The 24,173-nt window shown below is 40.4% G+C and overlaps 1 protein-coding gene across 1 annotated transcript in view; it reads right to left on the bottom strand.

Moving 5' to 3' along the window:
• nos1apa (nitric oxide synthase 1 (neuronal) adaptor protein a) overlaps window positions 1–24,173 on the bottom strand; it is a gene marked incomplete at its 3' end in the record, with an annotated part of 171,963 nt that overhangs the window by 61,548 nt on the left and 86,242 nt on the right. The window lies entirely within an intron of this gene.

Below are 24,173 nucleotides of genomic sequence, written 5' to 3'. Positions count from 1 at the left end.
CAAATGAAAAAACACAACAACAAATGAAAAAACACAACAACAACTTGAAAAACACAACACAAATGAAAAAACACAACAACAACTTGAAAAACATAACACAAATGAAAAAACACAACATCAAATTGAAAAACACAACAACAAAAGAAAAAACACAACAACAAATTGAAAAACACAATAACAAATGAAAAAACCTTTTCTGTTTAAGTGACCGTCTTTGTGTTTTTTCATTTGTTGTTGTGTTTTTTCTTTTGTGTTGTGTTTTTGAATTTGCAGTTGTGTTTTTCAATTTGTTGTTGTGTTTAGTGATTTGTTGTTGTGGTTTGCACTTCAGGGCCACCGTACGTAATACATGTTGGGTAGATGGAAATGTGCGACATGATTACATTACAATAACTGTGAGTAAATGACTGAGAATTTCAGGTTGTTTTTTTCCCGTGCAGAAACACTTGGGTTCAATCTGAACAAATTCCCAGGAGACACACGACGGCCCAGCGCCCACGAAAATCCAACTTGGAGAAGTGGTGCAATCGGAGCGCTGACCCGGATCAATGAAAAATGGTTTTCTTCAACAAATCAGTTCACAGTATATCTTGCAACTGAGTCACAGTTTTCCACCAGAAACACTTCCTTCCAGTAAAGTTGATTTGAAATCCCTAAATCTAATTAATTTTTTTTTTTAATTTTTTTTATTCATCTCATTGTAAAAAAGGCTGCTTAAGATTAGCAGGTGATTTCTACTGTGTCAAGATTGTGAGGTTTTCTATGGAGTCTCCCTGGGTCATATCCAACATTAAACTCCAAAGGTAATAAATTCTAAGATTTCCTCTGGATGCGATACTGTGAGACCCAACATAAAAAGACAATAAAGAAGCAATCAGAACAAATCTACTCTCGAGGATGGTAAGTAGAGCCAAAATCCAAATTTTTATGAGAGAGAAATCATATTATAACTGAGAGTGTTGAATCCACTGCAGACAGACCGTGGCCTAAAGTGTGGATGGTTTTTGTGGAGGTAAATGAGAGGGTGGACGAAGGCAGGAGGCTGAGCATGTGAAGAATTACGAGCAGATGCAGAAAGGGACGGAAGCGAGAGAGAAAATGAGCGAGACGGCGCCAGTTCAGCGGCCGATTCACGACTCGCACGGCGAGTTAAAAGTTCAAGAGCATTCAAGAGTTTGACAAATGTTGGGATTTATGGTTGGTAATTAGCATTAATAATTACTGTAAGTAATGGATAACTGAAAGTAATTTAGGAAATTTGGTATTAGCTATTTCCAGCTTAGCTGGTGGTGCCCCGATTCATTATTATTTGATAAATAATCAATTTATCCAAATTAATAATTTTTCATTAATAAATTATTTTTGATAATTTGTTAACTTTTGAGTAATTACTCAATTACTCTAGGAGTTGCTGAGTAAATGACCGTTTACTTCATTAGTAATTCCAATTTTTCCCTAAATTACTTTCAGTAATCTATTACTTTCAGTAATCATTCATGCTAATTACCAACCATAAATCCCAACACAAAGACACTCGCATAATCGACTCTATAAAGTCGGCTTTCTGGAAATCCCGAGGAGGTTGCGCAACAAATAAACACGGCCCGACCGCGGCTTCCTCACCCTGGAATCCGTAAAAATTTTGACAGGTGGCGTAATGTGGCGTTTAACAAGGCTGGAAGGCCTGCGAACGCTCACACTAACCCGGCTAATAAGACCCTCTTGTTAACAAGCCGAGTCTTTCACATGGAGGGGGGGGGGGGGGGGGGGGGGGGGGCTGTGATGTGATGTTTGAGTAATGAAGTGGGCTTGTTTCAGAGCGCCTCGGTCATTTCTCCTTTGATAAATCGCTGCCTGTGAAGCCCAGCGACAATAAATCAACGGCTAAGAGGCAATGCACCACAAGCTCACGACATCGACAATCGCACACTTAAATGGGGATCAATAGAGCGATGCCAGATCGGGCCGTCAGTATTGGCCCGCTGCAGAGCAAAGGAATCATGTAGAGGAATGAGCAGCAAATACGTCTACATTAATATAAAAGCTTAGAGTTGAACATCCTATTATTGGAAATCTATAAAAGTATCAGTATAACATGTGAAACAGTTGCCGAGTGCCACATTTACAATGGCTCTCTGTTTAAACGAATTCACGACTGAATTAAATCTTAATATTACGGATACGGTTGATTAAAATGTGCTCTTTTAGTTTTTCCCCGCGACCTTCCATCCTGTGCATGTGCAAAAACACTGAAACGTTCAGTTTTCTGCACAATTTTCAACAAACTAGGTTCAAACTAGGCAGCAGGGAAAGAGTTTCTGCATGATGTTTACACAGAAAAGGACACGTAAACCAAAGATTTGCTGAAACAGGAATGTAAAAAGTGGTGCCACACAAAACAAACATCGCACAGTAACTTTCACAGATGTGTGTGTGTGTGAATTCATGTTCACACATCTGTAAGCTTCTGGGTGAACTCTAAAGGTGCGTCATAAAAACAATCTTAATATAAAATGCATAAATATGTTAGTGAGTGAATCGGTTAATTTATAAAATCAATCATTCAGACCACGTACAGAAACAATAAAAGAGCTTATGTACTTGTATAACCGTAAAATAATCAACATTGATGAATAAATGATTAAAAAAGTCTGCTCTATGATTAACTGTGAAAAAAAAACAACAAACTCAACCAACATTGAAGTTATGCACCATATACATTTTGTCGAATAATAACATTATATAAATATAAAAGTTTTGTTTGAAAAAAGAAAAACACATCTTAGTGGTCATAGAATCTATAGATAAAGCCCCAAGGTGAAAAAAAAAGCTAAATATCTTTATAGACATATATAACAAAGGTGCAGTTTCCCTCTTTGTTGCTGTTTCAAAGTTATGCACTTTTTGGAGGTTATTTCCCAAAGGTAGCGTCATGATTCTCTGAATTAATAAAAAAAAAAGAACAAATTAAGTGAAAAAAGTACTTTCTAGGGAAAAAAAAGAATTTAAATACTGAGAAGCGTCAAGTGCTTCATGCTATGTAATAACATGGGGGAATTAATTGGAGGTGGGATTGTGATGTGTTCGACTAAAAGCTCCATCTTCAATTAGCCTGACCTGATTATCCCCATTTGTGAGAACAGCTGGAATTTAAGCAACAGGTCTGTTGTCAATCCCCCGCAGAGCGAAGATGTTGGAAATAGGAGAGCTCTTGTCCGACAATTACAGCGTAACGTTCTTATCAGGGATAATTGGTAAGAGTGCTGCAGTGACATAAAGCAGGGTTAATTTCATGCCGTGTCGACATGTTCGGTCCAATTTCACCAAGTTCGACTGGAGATATTGTCCAATATACTATCGAAAACTTTAGAAGCCTCTGAAACAGGAGTCTCTAATGCAAACAGGCCAGTTTGGGATTCAGTGTCTTGCTCAAGGACACGTCGACATGAGGAGGTGGGACTCGAACCTGCAACCTACCGATTGAGAGACGATGATGGGTTTCCAAAAGCCAAGGCTGGGAAATACAAGTTGAACAACACTGAGTTTTAACTTTTAAAGAGTTGAATTTAAACACATTCAGGTTTATGTTCTCCCATGCGTGTAAAAAGCCAAATAATTCTTATACATTAGATATTTTAAACACAGATACTTGTGCAAGTCTGTGATGTCCGCAGGCTTTTAGAGTTAAAGCTACTCAAGGCTATTAAAATGTTTAAAACTTCTCACAGAGGAGGAAGACACATTACAGAGAACATAACATTCACGCAGATTAATTACTACTATTAAGTTTTACATTAGGAAACAATAAAAAAAAACAAAAAAACAATGCAAATACATCAGTTTTGAGCTCAAGCTAGAGTGGTTCAAAAAATTATTAAAGCTGTGTGTTTTTTTAGGCTTTTTTTTCGAGGCACAGAAATTAGAATGAAAGAAATGTAAATGAATCAATTTTGAATAGCATGAATGTTTAATAGTATTTCCAAGGTTACTGAAAAAGAAGAAAAAAGTTTTCTTTTTGCGTGCTGAAATATTCCAAACAGAAAATGCAAAATACAAAAACAAATCACACCCTTGTGATTTCTGTCATCACAGGACCTGAATTAATCCTCAAAGCAACTGCATAAAACCGAGTTGCTTGTTTTCAATGTATTATTTACAATGGTGACCTAAATATACCTGCCTGGAAGCAAAAACAACCTGCTATCAAAACCAGAACGCCTGAGACGTCCCGGAATCCAAGCCGTAACACTTTACGATGTTTTAAAAAAGGAAGCTTTAAAGGAATAAAAGAGATTTTTTTTTTTTTAAAGTGTGAAGGTTAAAATCAGCGAACAGGACAACCAAAGAGCGTCAGACTGAGAGGGAACAGAGTGCAGCGCCGGACACAGAAAAAAAAGTAACAAGAAGGCTGTCAAAGATTCACATGCCGTCTCTTCGGGGAAATTCCGCTTTGATCAAATCAAAGTGGAGCTCTGTGGGAATGTAGAGCACCAGTGTGTTCATAGAACAGAATGTGTGTTAAACTATCATTACTTGTACGGTGCATTCATACATGTTTGGATAATCAGATGGACACCCAGTAGTTTACACTCCGGGACTCGGAGGGGAAGCGGAGAATTTTCAACTCCTTCATTTGCTTCGGGTGGCGTTCACGTTCACTTTGGAGACCAGATCAAAGCGCCTGGAAAACGTCACGCGGTTACATCAGCCGCTCATTTGTGGGGCGCCGTCGCCCGGAACAAACGCTCATCAGAGAAGAAGTCAAGAAGAGACACGGCTCATTGATTGGTCCGGACCGCAATTAGAATTCCCGCCACTTTAGCCCGCCGTGGCTAGGCTAGTTAGCCCGTGGCTAATGGGTAACCATAAACCACTGTGATATACGGTCTTCAGACCAGATATCAATGAGTGTCTTTCTCTCTACTTCTTCCTCACGACTCCACATGCATCATGTATCTGGTTGACCGAATAAACTAATACTACTAGAAATTCTACTCAAATTTGAAAGAGCTTGTACGCATCATATGGCACTTTTTCACTCGCATCTACTCGGCTCAGTTTTTAGGCTTTTCCATTACATGTTTGTACCTGGTACCAGGTATTTTTCTAAAAGCATCAGTAGTGGAGGTGTGCGAGAAATCGACGGATGTGGATTCCAAACAAGTTTAGAAGCAGCCATGGGCCATGCTCTTCACTAAAAACTAAACTTTTAGTCTTATTGGTTTTCAGTAACTTTGGAGATTTTACGCAATATTCAGAGTCGACGACAGTGTATTTCTTTGCACTAATTTCCTCAATCCTGTACCTTAAAAATTGGATTCCATCTGTGACTGACTGTGACTCCCACTGACGGTCTCGCAGTTTTTCCACAGTTCAAGTGGTTACTACATCGTGGCAGAAAATAACAAGCAGCCCGTCGGGTGAGAAATCACTGCAAACAATCACGATTCCTGAGGAGCTTTTTTTTCCCTCCCCAACAGTTGTGCTCAAAAACATCTCGATCTGTGAGCGCTTCGCCGTCAGACGCCCTTTGATGTGACTGCAGAAGAAGACTTGACTTTGAATTAGGGACATAAAGTTGCACATTGAAACATATTTCTTCTTGCATGGGGAAGCGGGTGCAGTTTTTTCTTCTTCTTTTTTTTTTTGCAGAACAGCAGGAATCTGGCAACTCAACAATAAACCAAACTTAATCCCAAAGCACATTTGATAAGACATTATGCTGATGAGAAATGACTAAAAGTGGCAGAGGGGGGGAGAAGGTGGAGGCTCATTACCAGGAAAGCTGTTGTGTCAGCGCCACCCCTGTGTGCCCACATAAAGAAAAACCCCGCAAGTTTTATTACACAGACTTGGCAATTCTAAAAGTAACACAACAGACTTAATCATCCAGCAGACAGGCAATTTCCTTCCACACTTGTTAAAGTCAATGTGAGAAGTTAGCGGGCCCAGCCTCATTTTTTTTTTTTTTTCCCCATTCTTTGATGCATTATTTACTGATACGGCGACCGCCACCAGTTTCTGCATGTATATGAACACATTTTGGGGTCTTTTTATGTGAAATGAGGTCACTAAATCAATATGTTGCGCCCGTGCAATAAAGGGAGCTCAGCAGAGACGTGCGGAATATCACTCGCCCCTTTTCTCTCGCAAGACACACAAACCTGGAAACAAATCAAGACGGTCAAATATTTATGTGGCGCTTCTGCCTCGGCGGTACGGAACCCGAGCTCGATTTCCATCACGCGTACATCTTGAGGTTCAATATATGATAAGAATCGCTCACCCTTTGTGCGGCTGGTCGAAGTCGTCGCCGTTAGAAATAATTTGTGCTTTTTAAAAATACATACAAGAGTAAGAATGCAATAAGAAAATACTATAGAGAGTTAAATAGACTAAAAAAGACAACTGCTTTACATATAATAACTGTATTAAGGAAAATACCAATAAATAGTACAACCCTCTAAACATAACAATGCGTACAACCGGCAGCTGACGCGTTATGAATCAACGGCGTCCTGTAAGGTGACGGGGACGAGTGCCGGGGGCGACGGGAGTTTTTAATTAACTGCAGAAGTGAACGTGGCTCCACGCTGTAGGGCTTCGCGGCGGCAGAAGAGGGATGAGAGGCTGAGCTGATAAAAACAGAGTTCAGAAAGTCTTGGGACCGAAGAGAAGAGGAATGAGAGACGGAGAGCCGAGGAGCAACGCAGACGTTAGATAACAGGCCGAGATGAAAATGTAGAGAAAATACTGAGTCGCTCTGATTCTTGTTCACAGCATGACTGAGATGTTTTATGATCATCATAAAGGGAAGAAAATTAAATATGCGACCTCTGTATAAATCGCAATTGAATGTGGAATAAATGTTTTTTTTTTTTTTTATTCTTTACTGAGACAAAGAGCAACTCTGAAACATATATTAACTTTCAAATGGAAAGGCAGGAGCTTGGAAATTAGTATTTACGTGTAAAAAAATGTTCAGAATGTAGCACGGTTTCTATTGAGGCTGCAAAGTATTTGGAATATCGGAGGCTTCGGCTTCAGTGACGTCAAACGGCTGCCGTTAAGTTTTCTCATTAACGTTGGCCTCTCGTCCTCCCTTCTTTAATATATTTCCTGTCGCTCCTCCGCCTCCTCACAAACACCTCTTTAAATAAGCGTTCAACATGCAGTGTTGTTGTCAAACATGCCATAAAAAGATAAGGGGGAATCTAGTTAACAGAATTAAGTTGCCTTGATGAGAAAAGAGGTTAAAGAAGAAAACCTGAACCCTAAAGTACGAGAGAAGATGATTTTGTGTTTTTGACCTAATGTCTCTCATCTGTTGTAACGCTGGACACGCGATACATTATTTTGAGAAGTTTTTCCAAAACTTTTTAGGAGAAATGCAGCCACATTATTGGCAATATTCACATCCCCTTCGGCAAAGAGATCCTTCACCTAACCTTCACCCAATGCTGACAGCTCAGCTCGTCTCCACTTTTTTTTCCCCCTGTGGAGCGGTCGGTGTTTCCAATACAAACAACTAACCTAAATTTGTGTTTTAAATGTAAAAATATAAACTTTCTGCAGACTCAGAGTGCTTTTTTCCCTCTTTCTTTGCAAAGTTTTACGTTTTTTTTGCCAAAACTCTGAAAATTGCCTGACAATCTTGAACTCTTGAAGATTTTTGAAGACCTTTCAGACCCACGAAACTGGAGGAAAAGTGGGAAAAAAACAAAATGTCCTATAATGGCTGGAAACTAACTTTTTTTTTAAGCGTTTTTAATATATTGAGTACATGTCTACTTCTTCAGATATATTTTTATTTTATTTAGTTTCTATCTATGTTAATATCAAGACCAGTTCAAAACAATTACAGAGGATGTGACAGATCAGTCACCTGTGTGTTTGAAGTATGATCGTTTGGAAAAGAAAAGAAAATTGTTTATTTATGACGAAACATGTCCGAGTTTCATCTGGTAGAGATGATTTTATAGAGAAAGGAGAAATTACAAGAAAGAACCAAAGTGGAGATCATCAGCATGGTTATAAAGCTGCTTTATTTACTTTTTGTCCATTTCCTCTGTCGTTCTCTCAGTTACCTGAAAGCTTACGAACGTCAACGACTGTTGTAATACCACTAGTAAGCCTGATGGGGGCAGTGTTCAGACAAGAAGCAAATAAATAACAGACGTTTTTTCGCGGAGGAGGTGCGTGACACCATTTCTCAACATCAAGGTCAGTAGTAAAGTAGAAGCAGTAGATATCAGTAACTTATTTCTCCCAAAACTCAACAACAACTCTTCCTCTTGGTATTTCTTTGGCCACAATGTTGATTTAGAGCAGCGACTCTGGCGGATTCACTTCCAAACCATCAATCCAACAAGTTGGTCACAAAGGAGAACGAATGGACGAAGGGAGTGACGTTTACATCTCGTGTGTCTGTTTTAGTGTTTACATAAAGCATAAATAAACCTTTAAACCCCCCCCTCCCTTTTCTTTTTTACATTTTCATGCGTTCATTCTCAAATTCACTGAACTGTATTGGTTTTAGTCACATTTCTGTTGAGCAGCAGAAGTTGGATTTTTCGTCTCTGGAGATAAACAACTAAGACTCCATCGCACGCCGAGTGCACAACTGTGACGCATTCTTTCATTTCACACGAATGAACTTCGGGGAGAAACGACAGATCTAAAAATTAGACTAAACATGCGCTCCGCTGAGGCCACGGATATGAATGAGTGTGTTTCACGCCCATGTCATCATTACACCTTACATGAGCTGAGCAAATCAGCAAAGTGGGAAAATTGAACACCAAACTCAAAGTCTTTCACTGCCCGAAGCTGGAGAAACACGTGTTTTATCCAAGACATGTACACAACACACAAAGCGGCGTGAATGCTGGGAGTCCTTCCACACTCAGAAAGAAAGAAAAAAGAAAAGCAGCAGTACTTCTATCTTAGTTTATAGCACGCGGGTGTGCGGCCATAAACTACTTGGCACAAAAGGTCATAAAGAATTACTGTAAAACTAAAGTGAAATTGAACCACGGAAATCAATATTGAAGTTAAAATAAATCTCCCAGCAGGCATTTGGAGCGCCAGGCAGCACGAAATATGTGAGAAATCAGCTTTAATTGACCTTCTGCTTTCAGAAGAAGTCCGAGGTGTTATTATTATTTTTTTTTTCTGTGTGTGGAAAAATGGGGCCGGAAATTAAAATGTTGGGCATCAATTTCTATGCGGTGCCGAATAATTGTGAAACGACGAGAACAAATGAGAAGAAATACGACTGGGCGGATATTTTTCCCTCCCAGAAGACGAATCACCTTGTGCCTGCTCTGGATGCTGATCAGTGTGTGTGTTTTTTTAATGTGTGTAACCACATTCTGATCTATCCTTCAGAATCTGGTATCTCTTCGACACTAAGGTCACACAAATGAACACACACACACACACACACACACACACTTCCGACAGGATAGTGGAAAGCAATGAGCAGGCAGATAAGGGGAAGAAAAAAACAGGAACTGAACCATCTTCATCTTTATTTACATCCAACTGAGAGACGTTTATGGTCGCGGCAGCGGCGATTGAAAGCGGGAAAACAAATAGATGCGGACACACGAAGCTAAATCCTAATTTCTAAGAAAGTGCAATCTTCTTTAAGTGCGAGCGATGGCGAGGGCTCGAGGCCGCCGGCCCTTTAAAAGCCAGCTGAAGACGCAGACGATCAATACGCTGGCCGCATGCTAAAAAGCTCAAATAAAGTTGGACAAGAAGAGAAAGTGAATTTGAAGTATATTTAAAAAGTCTTACAGCACGTTTCCGGATGTAGGTATTGTATCATGAACAAAGTGGACCACAGCTTCAACAAGACGAAGGGACTATATTCTTTAAAGTCACAATTAACAGTTAAAGGTCATTTTTGCGTTTTGATAAAGAGCCTCTACAACTAATGTGGGAATTCCTTTGCTGCTGCTCTTTTTCATACGTTTCAGGATCAGAAATACTAACAGCATAATGGAAATGTCACAGGCACTATAAATTTCCATCACGCACCTTCCAGAGGGATCCTTTTTATCATATTTTTGTCTCGACGACAAAGAAGTAGTGACTGTAGAATAGCCTTTTTTTTCTCCTTTCGCGTTATCTAAAGTAAGTGGAAGTAAAATAAATGTGCATCTGTTAATTTTGTTCATATTATGACCCTGAAATTTATATAAAGATTTATTTATTGAAATTTCACAGGTTGGATTAAACAGTTTTACTGATCAGTCCGTAGTCACTTCTTCTTTTCTTTCTTCTGGAAAAAGCAGCAGGTTTTTTTGTCTTTGTTTTTTTACTTACATATTTTTCCCATTTACACGGAGAAATATTTAATATATAAAACAAGTTTTGAGTTTTGACACAAAAACATTGTCATGTACGTAAATGTAATCCTTGATAAGTAAGCCAAATCTGAAATTCCTCCAAAAAAAACCAAGAAAAAAGGCAAATCTCATATCAAAACAAAGGCAAACAATTGACCAACTGGACACTGTTTGAAATGCAGCCATCAGGCAAATGTTACAGAGCAATAAAAACAAGAACAAACATAGTCAAGCAGTTTTTACTCCACTGCAGTCACTCTGTGTAAAAAAAAAAACCAAACTCATGTGAAATATGCTATTAAAGGGACCAGTGCAATAGAAATGTACTCTAATGTGTGTATGAATGATGAGTATTTCTTTGTTTTTATCCCTCTATTTGTATATTTTAACAATTTTTATCCGTGTGTTTATTCTTTTTATGATTCACAGACGAGTTGGCACTGTTTAATCTCATTGTAGTGATGAAAATGACAATAAAGTTTCTGTTCTATTTTACTGTAGCCTTCGAAAACAACATTAGGTCACGCCATGTATTTTGAAGATATCCAGTTTTCATGTCACGGTGTTTTAATATTGATATTTGAGAATCCCATGGAGAGCATTGGAGGGCAGCAGAGAGAAAATGTTAATTTCTGAAAAGGTTTGGTTATGTAATCTTCTTCCTTTCCTCTTCTTGTGCCACAATTTAGGAACTTGGAAGCAGAAAAAGAAAAATTTAATAAATAAAACGGCTGATAAAAAGTCCAGAAACTATATAACGTGGAGCACATCAACACACTCGGGGACGTGGCTCTAATTAAATCTGCATGCGGCACATGTTCTGGCATTAGCAGAGGGATTTAATCCGCACTTTGGATGGAGAGTGTCGAGTTCCCCCGAATCACAAGAATGTCGATATTACAAATCCAAAGACCTTCTTTCTTACGGAAATTAAATCAACAGGTCCTGTGTCATATAAGGAGGCGACATCTGTTTCCTCAGGACAGAAATGAGAAAAAAAAAGAAAACCAGGTCTTGCAATGCTGCTGCTGCTTCACTCGTGCTCGTGACAGAATAAGAAAAAAATGTCACTCAAAGCAGCAGTGGGACGAATAATACATGTGTGTCGGACAGCTGCAGAGGCCTGTTGGTGCTTTACTGATGTTTTATTTGCATGGTACTTCTTTTTTAACTCCTCAGTTATGAATTACAGAAGGAGGAAGAGATGGGGGGGGGGGGGGGGGTTGTGGAGCTATGGGGTATTCTGTTATGTGTCATGACTGTCAATGATTAAGTCTGGCTCACGTTGTTTTTGTCAGCATGTGGACGGTATCCAGCCGCAGAAATAATACAGAGAGACACTGGGACTCTCTTGATCTGGGTGTGGGCAGAAACACAGTTGGCTCTGCATGAACTAGTTTTCTAAAAAAGAAAAAAAAAAGTGTAAGATCTCACAGCTGAGAGCTTCAAGTTACAAAGGGATAATGAATTCATGAAATTTTACTTGGCAGCAAGTGCAAAATGTAACACTACAAGAGGAGAATACTACATTTTGCTGTCAAATGGTTTAGGTTGGAAGAAAATGTAGTGTTATTTCGGAAAGGACCAAAACCCATTAATATAATTACGCAAGTTAAACTTCAAACTGATAGGCCGTGTTTATGTCCATGACGAGTTTTGAGGTTCACAAACAAGCAATGCTACACGCTAAATATGATTGAAATATGACCGATAACACTCGCTAAAGCAGTCAGAGTTGTGCGTCCATGCAGACGCCGAGCGGCGGTGGTCAGTGAAAAATAAAACACGTTGGACAACTAAGTAAGCATCGTAACGGAACCGCGTTCTGCACTAAATGCAACAAAATGTACATCATAAAATTGATAAATAAAGCAAAACGGCAACAGAAATTCCTCCTTCGTGTGGAAATCAGACTCTCCACCACCATTTGAGGTTTGGCTCAGGGAATTTGTTGGGATTTTACACATTGAAAAGTTGAGGTATGAGTTCTCAGGAAATTCTCAGAAATTTCAGGCTGTATGGGGACCTATATTAAGATATCTGAAGCTGTAGTTTATCCCAAATATCTGTAATTTACGTGGACAATGTCAGATTAGGTGGACATTCACAGATTGTTAAACAACTTTATAACCCCTTTGTGAGTCCGTTTTGTTCTGATCTGTTTTGTTTTTGTTTCTGTTTTTTTGTTGTTGTTTCGTTTGGATTTGTGTATTGTTTTTTCCTAATATTTTTTCAAAAATACTTTAAGGAATGTTATTTGCTCTTAAGGCACCTTGATATTTAATTGTATGGATGCTAATTAAGCAATATTTGTTTCTGCATTTCTACTGTGATGTTGTAATTTGCCTTGTTAAAGTAAAAAAACTCAATATATATATATATATATATATATATATAAGAAATTCCTCCTTCGATCAAGATGAGCTATCCATCCATAAAGCGGGACAAGAAAATGGATGTATATAAGAGTTACTCATAATAATAATAATAGTCTCCCTCTTTGTTGCTAGAAGTGCTTTTATTTTGTGGAAACATCCCACTCCTCTTGAGTTCTGGGCATTTATTTATTTATTTTTTTCCGTTGCAGGCGGTTTAAAGGCTCACCACATAAAGATTAAACTGCATGACCGCTTCTTTCATAATCTGAAGGAAGTGACCTTTCAAATGTTTTTTTTTGGAAAAGTTCTGGTCCAAGAAGAAAATAGTTGTTTTAAACTTGTAAGAGTTTTTCCTCCATGAGAAAAAAAAGCGAACTCGCTGTCAAAATTTGACTGGACAGTCTATTAGCGTGGAGCACAGAGGGAAGCGTCGCTGCCGAGACGGAGATTGTTTAGGACGGAATAAGGTTGTGAGAAACTTTATAGGCGTGCGTGTTTCTGTGTGTGTTTCTCTGTGTGTGTGTGTGTGTGAATAATAAATGCATGTAATCAGCATTGAATAAGTGCCTTGGAAAAAAACAACAATAAAAAACAAAGCACAATGTGTGTAAAATGTGTGTGTGTGTTTCCTATCAAGGCTCGTTCTCCATATCACATAATCAGGGTGTTTCTGGAACACATAAACAACAGATTGGTTGTAAACGGTGTGGGCGCGATCTTTCCATTGGAGGCAGTTGAAGTGAGAATCGAGGGGCAGAGACAAACACTTCAGACAGTTGGAGGGGTGGGGGGTGGTGGGTGGGGGGTTATTAACAGGGGTGGGAAGCGTCTCAGAGGATGTCAGCAATTACCACAGTTGAAGGCCACAAAACCTAAAGTCTGAGACGAGTCACATCAACCAGCACTCGTTTCCTGGACTTTTTTTCTGTACGACTCCAAAAAAACAAAAAAAAATCTGAGCCAAACTGGGCTGGTTCACATTGTTCTCATGGCTGAATTGAAGTACAAGACAGGAGAAATGAAAATTCCTTCAGTTTTCTCTCACATTCTGTACACGTAAGGATGTACTGTGGGTGTAAATAGGTGTGATTTTAAACAGTATATGCAGTTAAATTATATTTTATCTTGTAAATTTAAATATTTGAATAAATAAGTTTCACTTTGTCCCCTTATTTCTTTTTTTTTTTTTTGCCATGAATCAATGCGCTTCTTTTTGGCTCCTTTCTGTTGATAATTGTTACGTCGATGCGCCATTATCAATCGGGGGCCGGTGTGTAGGAGCCAAAATGAGCGGTAATGTGTCCACGGGGTGGCGCTGTGGTAAGACAAGGCAAGGTTTCCTTCGCTATTGCTAAAGCTAGCTGTTAGCGCAGTGAATCAGTCCAAATGATTTCACAGAGAAAGAAAATTAAACTAACATAATGGCTGAAATGGCTGCAGCTGTAATTGAATCAATGATCGTAATCAGTTACTAATATGTCACTTCATGATAGATTTTCATGCTCATTAGTAGTAGTAAATTGTCGAGCATTATAAAGGAAAATGCATTTATGTTGGAATAATGGCAACGTGTCATCTTCTATGCGACTATTGCAGCCTGAAATACAGCATGTTGGTAGTTAATCAGCATGCAAAGTGACCAAAATGTCACCAAACTCCAAGTTATTATCCCACATCACAATAATATGAAGAGTTAATTCACCATTTTCCTACCATTGCCTAAACTAAACTGGCTTTAGGAAATATGCACACGGAAACATTGAGGCGTGTAAGTCAGGGTGTGCTTCTGAAATGTCCTGCGAAATTAAAAAATAAAAATAAAAATGTGCTTATAGATATGGCTTCCGTCTGGTTTAGGCTCAGCCAAAAATACCAGAGCTGGAATTTGTAAAAAACATACTATAAACACTTATTAGTAGAAAAAAAAACAAACCCAAATCTAACATGTTTTCATTTGATGTGCTGTGATAACACTGGGTACCAAAGCCAGGAAGCCCAATCAGTTTGATGGGGGATTTTTCTAACAAACCTCCGGGGGATTTACTATTATTGGCTACCCAGCGAAGGGAAAATAAAAATAAGTAGAAGCAGAAAGGCACACCGAGACGTCTAACAAGCTCCCTTCATCACCAGAGAGCGGAGAGAGAGAGAGAGAGAGAGAGAGAGAAGAATAAGTGAGTCTTCACAAAGTCTCGCAGATCCACTCGCACCAGGAATCCACCAGAGGTGTACGTTCCCCCTTTCAAACAACAGTGTTTTTACCCCGTAGCTTACCTGCAAGCACTGGGTTTATTTGTTTTTAAGTAGTAAATTCTGAATTCCAAGCTGCGTTCAATTCCCACAAGGAAACGTCTCTCTTTTCTCTTTTTTTTCTTTTTCTCCCTCTGATGAGCCGGCCAACGGTCAATAACGATAAATAAAGAAATATATCTGCATTAGAGGAGTCGTTACAACGTCTGAAATTATCGATCGAGTCGTATACAAGAAAATAACGATGACGATGATAAAATGCATGCTGGGTGTGCATATTCACTGCTTTTGGCAGACGGTGTTGAAAGGAGGATCTGGAGTGTTGTTGACGGAGCAAAGACGCGACTAAAGGAGATGCTCACGTTTAGTTTTCCACCAAGAGGAAGAAGGCCGACAGCCAAGGTTTCATCACCTGAAGTAGTCCCCGGATTATTCTCCACTGCCAGGCTGCCAAACCTCTTATTTCACTCAACAAGGCGGAAACAACTGAAATGCAATAAAGGTTTTTCCCTTTTCACCTGAAATCATTATGTGGCCTCAGGCAGTGTACGAAAAGATGTACAGTTTCAATGAGCAAGAAGGTTTTTAACCCATAATTCATCTTGAAACACTTTGATCATTCTTTTAGGTTAACATGATTTACTTCCGTTCCACTGAATTGAAATGGTTTTAATGAATTGAACTGCAACAGCACAACAACTACAGTGAACACAACGACAATGGCAACACCAGAAGCAACAACAACCAAAGTCGCAGCAGCAACAACAACAACAGCAGTGGCAGCAGACACAATAACAACAACAGCAAGGGGACCAGCAACAAAAACATGCTATGACTAATATAAGACTTTGTTTTTTTAATCAAATAGTTTTTAATCTAATTTACACTGAAAAACTTTCTGGGTGTCTTTAATCAAATCTAATCAAAGTGCATTTGATTTATTCTGTTGAAGTAAATCCGATTTAACTTGGTTGATGCATTTCTGATTGCTGTTATTTAATTAATCGGGAGAAACTCATTGTTGGAAGTTTCCAGAATTGTTTATTTGAACAGTAAATAACATCAGTCTAAGGCGAGACTGTATACCAAATCCATACTATATTATTATTTTGTTTTTTAACTCGAAATGATATTTAAATAGTTCACTTTATCGTTATAAATTGTTGAAGTATTTCAAGTATTTGTCGTCGATGTATTAATCATTGTTTCCCCCTCCATCAAGGTCTCTGCTCTCCGTCCTGCGGCTTCAGTTTAGAATCGGTGGGCGACCTTATTAACTTTATAGGTGCGACACTGTGTCTGTGTGACGGGTTTGTTTGTTCCAGGACAGAGGAATGTGTTGGCAGATGACTTTGTGTAATCGGCTCAAGAGAAACAAAGAGACCGGGAGCGCCGGGTTCGACGTGCATGCGTGCTCACATGTGTCCGGCAGGCGAATGCGTTTCTCTCGCTCTGTGTTATCTGCAGTTGTAACACTTCCAGTGGCAACGGATCATTTACTTTTGTGCATTTGTGGCAAAATGAAGCGACTCGCATGCAAAACAAAAACAGGCCGATGTGAGGTCTTCCCGCACTCCACTGGGCCTCGGTCCAACCAAAAAGGTGCTCGTCGACATCGAGTGGTTCATCCTGGCAGGCGAAGGCGACGGCGCTACGCTGGTTGTGAACAAAAATAACGCATCCATCCAACCTCTTTGAATAATTCATGCAGATTCAAACCATCTGATGGTATTTCAGAGCAATAACAGACACTAGCTACTGTAGAGTCCGATCTTCTATAAGTTACTGAATCCAGGTTAGAGAAGGTGTTGTTGGGTGAGAACACAGAGAAACATATAATGATAAATTGACCTAAAATAGTGCACTTCAAGTCTGATAAAGTAAAGCTTTGTGGAAATAAAAGTGGAAATTTGATATTGCGTATTGTGTGCATGCAATATATTTAATAATTTTCTCCACCAATACATCCAACTGGACATGTTTTGTACTTGTGGGACTTGTGTAGTCATTACATTCAAACACCTTCTACCTAAAAAAAAAAAAAAAAACCTAAATCGCTAAACGCTCCTGTTTTGGGGCTAAAATCGCTCTTAGTGTTATTCTGAGTAAATCGCCCGTAAATTGCACACAAAGTGAAAGTGCAATCTTATTTACGTGAGCTGGAATTTGTAAACAGTTAATGAATCAGGCCTTTTATAGCTTGAGCGCTCTCAACACACTTTACATGATCCAACGTGAACACACACCCACACACACACACACACACACACACATACGAATGGCGACAGCTGCCATAGAAGGGGCTTAACCTCCATTGGGAGAAATTTGTGTTTCCAGTGTCGCAGTCAAGGAGGATTCAACATATGGACCAGAAGAAATGAGGATCAAAGTGCCAAACTCGCCATTAGCGGACAACCAGCTGCACCAACTGAGCCACCAGCCCGCTATAATGAAGCACGCTCACACTGAGTCACCACTTCACCTAATAAATATGGGTTTTTTGGGGGGATTTGTTGGAGGAAGTGAAAGCGTTAACTACATTCTTCAGCTCTGGCACCTTCAAATATTATCTCTGAAGTGTCACCATTGTAACAAATACTGTCGGTTTTATGCTGCAGTGCGTGATACCCATGAGGTCTTTTTTCATCGTTATCACAAAAAAAAAAACGGCGTTTCCCAATCTGGTGTGCAAACCTCCCTGTGCCAGTGGGCTTTGTTTGTTTGAGGCACATTGTGGAACCCAGTGAGGAACACAGACACTATCTAATGCTCCTATTGGATCTATTTCCTGCTTATGTTTTTGTAAGTTATTGAGAGTTGGGTTGACGCGACAGAGTTCGGCTTCACTGAACCATTGTGGGCAAATCAAAGGAGTCCACTTCTTCTCGCGTTCGACAGTAATCCTCGCACCCCTTTGTCAACGTGGCCTGAGACCTCGTCCACATGTTTCTATTTGCCAAATATTTTCCTCATAAAAAAGCATCTGTCCACAAAAAAAACAACCTAAAACACTCTAAACTTGAGCCAAAATACAGAAATAAATCAAAAAAACAGGAACGATGACATAATGCATACATATAGCGTTAATATACAGTGTATACAATTATTGATGCGCAAATGAGAAAAGCCTCATTTGTGGAGTAATGAAAAAGTAGAAGTGCCTCAGGTCAAACTGGAATTTAGTACCAACTAATAACAGAATTTGAACATTTGTTGTCAAAGCCAGGAGCTTCTGTTGCACAAACGCAACCCTTTAATCCTCCATTGTTGTGTTTTCGGTTGGCAGGGTTACTGCATGTGTCCATATTTTAGCATTTTCGTTGTGAAGCGAGCGAGTCTTTTCAGATTTATCAACTCTCAGAGCCAGTTTCAAAAATTTGAAATGCATTCCTGATAAGAAAAATAGATTCCAATACACCAAAACCGGCCTTGGTGTATACAAAGTGGTCAGTGTGAACAAGTTTAAACGGTAAGATCAGCCAGGCTCCATCTTCAACCGTCATAAAGCTGCTAAAGTTCAACGTGGTTCAACTAAAAAGGTTTGTGGTTTCTGCTTCAGTCCCTGGAGAGTAGTGTCACTTTGAATTCATTGTTCATCCAGTTACTTTGGCTTCTATGAGTGGAAATTGCACGTTCTCCCTGTACATGTGTGGAGTTCCCCAAAGGACTTTTTTTTTATTTTTTTACATTTTTGTTCCAGAAAAGTTTCACGTCTACACAGTGAACGCTCTGAAAACGACGTCCGTTTAAACAGAAATGGCAGAAATGCTGAAAATGATGAAGTTAGCATGTATAGTTCGCAGCTTTTCAGAAACGTTTTCCCTCATTTACATTGCAACTTTTTTTTTAAAAAGTATCTTGCCGATACAGAGTACCGATACCAGTAGGATAATTGATATCACACACAAAAGTGATGTGTAAAGACCATGCCTTGCCGTGACCCACCCGTGTCGACACTACACACCTCCAACACCAATTTCATCAGCATCAATTTGTCACAAATGGGAGTTTATTGAAAAATGCAGCTTTTTTTTGTCATAAATCACAGTGTTTATAAACAAATAGCTTGCAGAAGCGAAAATGCTGCGAAGGATCACCGGGTCACATCAACTACATTTCCTCAATTTAACTAGTAACGTTTATTTCCTGCCGGAGTGCAACGTCAACACTGCACAACATCTGCATGATGAACTATTTTATGGGTTTGTAACTTAAAGAACAGTAAAATATAGAAAATATTGGACAGCAGACCAACAGGCCAGCAAAGCCATTAAAACATTAAAACTTCTGAAAATATTGACGGGCACTTTAATCAAATGGCACCGGGGATCAAATAACTAAATGTCTACCTCGTTATTCTCCTCCTTGCAGGCTTCCAATTCTTCCTCTGCAGTCACTTACAAACCCATAAAAGCATTTTATATCAGCAGGAGGCGTGGAAACAGAACGGAGCAGGTACCTACGACACGACTCACCAGAGGGAACTCATTCACCGTGCGCAGCGTTGCAAGAGGGAAAGAAAATATGACGGGATACATCCGAGTGCGTAATGATTCGTGACCGTTCAATGAGAAAAAAAAAAAAAAAAAACACAGATGGCGTGCGGAGATGCAAAATTAAGGAAAAAAATTATCTCCTCCGGATTTAATCGACTGTCGTCTCTCATGCAAGTTGCAGTGATGGAAACGTTCTCGGCGGCAGCTTTTTAGCGAACATTTTTACTCATTTTGGTACAAAAAAAAAAAAAACCAGACATCGCATTTAGCAGAGCACTTCATCGACCGGCTGCTCAGGAAATGTGGGTCAGGTCACAGGGCTCTATTCAGAATCTCATTTTTCCGGGACATTTCAAATGACATTGAATAATACGTTTCATTTGCAGAAGAAGAAAAGTGAATAAATACATTTTTTTTAAAAGATACGGGGACCAGCTCCACTCGGTGACACGAGGCGTAGGGACGTCGTTGAGATTGAATTATATATTAGTGTGACGGTGGAAAGCAGCTGTGAATCAGACACTCATCCGAGGTGTAGGACAGCGTGGGAGCGAAGCAGACGATGGACCCAACAGCAGACGATATGACGGAGACGCTCGTTTCACACTGCGCGTGGCGGCGAACGATGCCGAATCCTACAAAAAGATGGAGTCGCTTTTTGAAAACACAATGCTGAGCGTTCAGCATTTGGTTGTATTTCTCCTCGGCTGCATGTCTTGATTGTGATTGGCTAAACCCCCCCCGATGACACTCTATAGGGTTTGATTTCTGATTGGCTGGTTGGAACAACACACTTTTTAAAAACTGAAACAAGCCAAGGAGAGAGAGGACAGACTTTCTTCATCTCTGGGGCATCGTTCCAGGTACGGGGACTTATTACTACTGTTGGAAAACCTTTAGAAAGTGGATTTTGCACAATATGACCTCTTTAATTTTGACTTGGTTTCTGCAAAGGTTTCTCCCTGTTGGGGGGGAGTTTCTCCTTTCCACAGTCGCAAACAAACCTGCCTGCTCATGTGGATATGTTGGGCTTTTCTATTTTCTCTATAAAAGCACATTGGAATGACTGCAATGTATTTAAAAATGTCTTTTTTTTTAAACTTCACCTGTTATTATGAGAAAGAGATTTTCACAGATTCTAGTGATAACATACAAGCTTCCGCACGAGTTTCATCAGGAATTCTGTGGACGCGGGTCTTCAGTTCAGTTAATTTTCCTCGTCACCACCTTGATAAAAGGTTGACCAGCCACTAATCCTTTGTTTTCCCCCGTGTGAAACAAGTGTTTGTTTTGAGGCATTTTGTTCGCGGCTTAGGTCCAATTTACAGTTGGGATTCAGGATATTAGTATTGGAAGAGTAATCACGAAGAGTGTCCTCGGTCATGTTTACTTGTAAACGTGATGGACTGCGGCCATGCCCGGTTCCACCTCACGGCAGCGCCGCCGCCGCCGCCAACGCCGCCGCCGTGTACCCGGGTGGCCGACGGGCTCAGTGGCAGGAAGCCAGCGAGCTCCGCCTCGGAAGCCGCTGAAGATGAAAAGGGGTCCACAAAAGAAATATGCAAAGCGCTCATCTAAATCCTCCCAGATTACTTCGACACACAGCGTCCAGCCACTGTGCATCGAGAAGAAGAAAGAAGAAAAAAAAGAAAAGAAAACCCACTTAGGAGCTTTTAAATCAGCCCGGGGTCTTTGATGTGCGTTTGCCTCCCGGCGTGTGGATAAAAAAAAGGAGACATAAATATGTATCGCATTAGCTTATGGAGCCCATTATTCAAGCTTAATTCCAAAAGGTTACATTTGAACCATGTTTTCTCAGAGGCGGGCGTCGAATTTACACCTGGACGATAACAATTTACCCATATTTACATTCACGCGATAATCTTTTCTTTCGGGAACGAGACCACACACACAGTCAGTTTTTCCAATAAAACTCCCGATATGTGATGCTACAGGCTGAAAGATACAAACCGCCCTCCCTGCATATTGATAACGGCTCGAGTATAAAACAACTCCGGAGGAATCCAAGGACAAAGATATCACAGTCTTGTCTGGTTTGAAAGAAAGTACAGAGTAGAAATGTAGATATGCTTTTTTTTTTTTTTTTCTTCCCCCATAAGAATGCAGCACATGAATATTTTGTATTTTATCAGCGAGGACCACCAGAGGATCCATGCCCTTCCTGACTCCCTGACTGATAATGAGTCAGGACGCCGACTGCTGCTCGCATCTGGCGTGACTCAGGCTTTTGCACAGCTGTTCACAGCAGAGGCAGGACACTTCCACTCAATTAACACACTCCTATTGCGTATTAGCAGTCTGTTCACCATTATAACTTCATCGAGATGAACAAAAACTGAAACTCAACTGTATTTAGAGGTACATTATATTATATATATTCAAAACGACACAGTTCTATTAAATGTGTTTACATTATTTCATCAATCCACAGACAACAAACAGCCTAACAAGCAGGTGTGTTTGAGAAAGCCGGAGAATCCGGAGAAAAGTGAAGCACCTTGAAAACATGTCGAGCGACACGACAGCGTTTCCAAGTGAAAACGCGAAAACCTGGGTTGTGTTTTGATGGTCAGTTTGCATGACAACGGAGCTCGGAGCGGCTGGAATGGCTTTAAAACGCCGTGACTCTCGTCTCCGTGGAAAACGGAGATTTTTTTGAAAATGCTCCTACTGCCGTCTCCGTGGGAACGGGGGGAAAACGCAACTTTCTGAAAACGTTCCTACTCATGTCCCCATGGAAACGGTGAAAAAGCAACATTGTGAAAACACTCCGACAGCCGTCTCCGTGGCAATGGGAGAAAAGGCAACGTCGTTTTTGAAAAACGCTACATCTTCCGTCTCTGTGGAAATGGGAAGAAAAAAACAATTTGGAAAAACCTCCCGACTCCCATTTTCGTGGAAACAAGAGGAAAACGTAACTTTTTGAAAAGTTAGGACTCGGTAAATCCCAGTAAAACGGGAAAATGAAACTGTTCTGATATGCTCCTATATATTCAAGGTCGTAAATCGTTCTGCACATGGACGTATGTTGTTATGAATTCATAAGCATGAATGTGGCGTGTGCTGTGCGCTCTTGAATTTAATAACACGCCTCCGTGAGCGTCGACATTTGCTCCACGGTCATCTGGATCGCAGATGGAGACGCATCTTATTTCTTACAAAGTGGTAGTGAGCGGACCAAGACGACAAAGAAAAAAAAACGTTTAAAGCTCATCGGTGTTCATGTTACATAAAAACAGAACCGAACGTCAATGGACACCGTTGGGTTAGGATTGTTTCAACGCAAAGGTTTTCCAAAATGCAAAATTTCACTTGTCAATGTCAACGGGGTATTAGATAGGCCAGAATTTTGTTTTTGCTGCGAGGGAATGGTGGTAATGACAACTCCAACATGGCACCTTGCAAAGCTCAACTTCAAATTAAATCACTAACTGGCATCTATTTCTCGATTTCATGATTAAAAACTGTGGTCCAAGCCTTTTAAACTGCATGTGGCTGGAACAGTCAATAGACTTTCAGCTAAATCTTCCAAAAAAAAAAAAAAACCCCCCCGACACAAGTGACAACGATTGTGCGTGCGGCTCAAATGCGCGGAACAAACGTTAACTTTGAATCTTTGAGAATTCCTTGAGTTCAGTGATGCTCACGCGAACAGCTGGGCTAAATCCATCTTTCTGACAGAATCATTTCCAAAGCGCCGGCCGAGCTCCTGGATGCACTTCTGAGCTGCGCCCGCCTGGGAGTGAGTGTGTGTGTGTGTGTGTGTGTGTGTGTGCAGCAAAGAGAGAGCAGGAAGATGAAGTATGAGTCAATCGAAGCAAAGTTCTGAGGCATGGCGCAACCAGTCTATAGCGCTCAATCAAACACGCGGTACGAGTTGAAATGATAAACGCTCTTCACTTATATACACGAGTGAATTTTCGCCGCGACGGCAGCTTCAACGTCGTCAGTCGCATTCACTCTTTCAAACCACGCGAAGTGGGCTCCGACCTCGGCGCTCTGCTCAAGGACGCTTCGACACGTGAGACATCAGTGAACCGACCAACCGGCATTTCAGAGACGACCGGCTCGACCCCAAACTGAGCCACAGTCGCCCGGCATTCCGTCGGCGGGAGATGTTCGCTCGTCGTGTGCCGAATTTCACAGTCCCGGCACGGGTCCGCGCGAGACAAACTGGCTGAGAAATGTTCAAATGTGGCCACCATTTGTCAGCAGATCTGTCGCCAGCAAGTGCACAAGCTGCTTCTCAGCACGACATGTCTCGCATGTTTACTTGGGTGTAAACACACGGCGGCGCGATGTCAATTCACAAGATGAAACCCCCGGTTGCAATTGAACCGAGTGAACTTAACCTTGTGTTTAGAGTTCTTAGCACTGAAAGAGACCATAAGCTTCTTTTTTTAATAAATCAAGGCCTAAATAAAACACGTCTCTTGTAGACACATAAATCCCGGTAATTTCTATTCTCGTGACATTTCTTTATGAATTATCCATCCCTTCCTCCCGAGCAGCCGCACGAAACTTGTCATGTTCTGCAATTCTACATCCTGATCGTCTAGCTTCACAGATTCTCAGCCCTTTGATGTCTGCTATCCTCACTGCATCATTAAAATTTACAACATTGCAATACCCCTGTCTTGGTACGGTGAGCCGCTCGACAGTTTATAGGA

Source organism: Blennius ocellaris, assembly GCF_963422515.1.
Source record: "Blennius ocellaris genome assembly, chromosome: 12".
Taxonomy (NCBI): domain Eukaryota; kingdom Metazoa; phylum Chordata; class Actinopteri; order Blenniiformes; family Blenniidae; genus Blennius; species Blennius ocellaris.
Note: the sequence above shows the minus strand (reverse complement) of the source record. Positions and strands in the feature narration are given on the sequence as shown.